The following is a 2,507-nucleotide window of genomic DNA, read 5'->3' as shown; positions in this document are numbered from 1 at the left end:
GGATAATCCTGAATTAATTGTGAATAATGATGAGTTATTACAAAAACAGCAGAGGTTCTCACTCTTGGATGTGCGATTTACATTTTTAATTGGTCACATCATTGCGACTTACATATTCTAGCTGGTCTCACTCAAAACTTCTTATTTCTGGGCAGCTAAAACCATTATTTGATCAAACAAAACGCCTAAGGTAAAGTGCATTAATTTCTGCCGTGAAAGTGCCTGCCTTGCCCCTGACAGTGCCCGTTTCGCCGGGCTGCCTGCTGTGGCTCACTCATACTCTCTCTCACTCCAGCTGTGCACTCTATTTAGTGGAAGAGAATATATGATCTTTCAAAATGTAATCACGGGTAAAACACTTTGAAAACTGGTATGCTGTTGTTAGTTGAAGTGAGGAAGGTATCAGCTTTCTAAGGGTCTAAATATTTTTCTCAACTCTCAATTATGAGCAATTTAAAAACCAAAGTTTCTCATTTGTCTTTGAGATGCAGAGCGCGCAAGGTGCACGTTGGCCATTTGCGATGAGTGCTAGTAAGCCTACCATTGGAAAAGTTTAATGACATTCAATTTACTGTTAGATTAATCAATTACAGCCAATCAGCGATATTTACAATTAGCGATCTAGCCAATGTCTTTTTAGTTTTTGAAAGTGACAAGGAGGGCAAGACAAAAAATGTCACCAGTTGGACCTTGACAGTTTTAGTGAACAAGAACTTAACATCAAACAATGTTTTCACATCCATGCTGAAAACATACAGGCATAAACAAAAGCACAGGTAACAACGTCATCCTGCCATTTCCCCAGCGGACCTGCAGAAGCTAAATGCCTCACCTGTCCACTCTCCAATCACATCCACAGGTCTGGTGCGCAAAGTGTGGCTAGCCATTCAGCTACTGGTGAGGTAGAGTTGAGTTGAGTTTATTAGGATCCCTATTACCTACTGCACATGCAGCAGCAACTCTTCCTGTGGTCCACATAAAACATACAAATGCATTACATTACAAAACAGTTCTAGAAAATAAAAACAAAAGATATTACATTCAATTCAAAATAAAAAAAGGTACAAAATAAGCATATAAAGAGTTATATATTGGAAAGGCACAGAGACAACAAAAATAGTGTTTACACATCAATCATGTTTTTACTGAACAAAAATGTAAATGCAACATGTATGTTTGCCCCATGTTTCTTGACCTGAAATATACGATTCCAGAAATGTTCCATACACACAAAAAGCTTATTTTCTCAAATTTTGTGCACAAATGTGTTCCTTGTTTGTGAGCATTTCTCCTTTGCCAAGATAATCCATCCACCTTACAGGTGTGGCATATCAAGAAGCATATTAAACAGCATGATTAATAACCTCTTATCGTGTAGGGGACGCTTGCAGCACGGCACATTCAAATAAATTTATATAAAAATCAAACTTTCATGAAATCACACGTAAGATACTCAATTAAAGCTACACTCCTTGTGAATCCAGCAAACATGTCAGATTTTTAAAAGGCTTTTTGGTGAAAGCATAAGCAGCTATTATCTGATGGTAGCACAACATCAAACAAAAAGAGTAGCATATTTCAACCCTGCAGGCGTAGTACACAAAATGCAAAAATAAAATATAAAACATGCCTTACCTCTGACGAGCTTATTTTGTTGGCACTCCAATATGTCCCATAAACATCACAATTGGTCCTTTTGTTCGATTAATTCCGTCCATATATATCCAAAATGTCAATTTATTTGTCGGGTTTGATCCAGAAAAAACAGCTTCCAAAATGCGCAACGTCACTACAAAATATTTCAAAAGTTGCATACATTATTATTATTATTATTATAAAAACTTTGCCAAAATATTTCAAACTACTTTTGTAGACGGGTCTATCTGTTTTCAATAGAGAATGAGAGGAAACTAACGCTACTTTTCAAGTCTTGGCCAACTCTCAACAGCGTTACCCTTTTCCAGGATGGCCCTACTTCTTCATTGCACAAATGAATAACCTCAACCAAATTCCTAAGACTGGTGACATCCACTGGAAGCGGTAGGAACTGAAAACAAGTTGCTAAGAAATATCGTTGGCCAATGAGACATCAGTGAACAGACAGAGACCTCAAAAAAAAATTCTGAATGGTTAGTCCTCGGGGTTTTGCCTGCTACAAAAGTTTTGTTATACTCACAGACATGATTCAAACTGTTTTAGAAACTTCAGAGTGTTTTCTATCCAAATCTTATATTCTTGGCATGAGTAGCAGGAAGTTGAGTAGCAGGAAGCCCCCTATACATTAAGAAGTTAATGCACAGGTGAACCTTGTGCTCGGGACGACAAAAGGCCACTCTAAAATGTGCAGTTTTGCCACACAACACAATGCCACAGATGTTTTTTTGAGGGAGTGTTTTTTTGGCTACTGACTTCCAGAATGTCCACCCGAGCTGTTGCCAGAGAATTAAATGTTAATTTCTTTACCATAATCCACCTCCAATGTCATTTTAGAGAATTTGGCAATATGT

Source organism: Oncorhynchus gorbuscha, linkage group LG01 (genome assembly GCF_021184085.1).
Source record: "Oncorhynchus gorbuscha isolate QuinsamMale2020 ecotype Even-year linkage group LG01, OgorEven_v1.0, whole genome shotgun sequence".
NCBI lineage: Eukaryota > Metazoa > Chordata > Actinopteri > Salmoniformes > Salmonidae > Oncorhynchus > Oncorhynchus gorbuscha.
Note: the sequence above shows the minus strand (reverse complement) of the source record.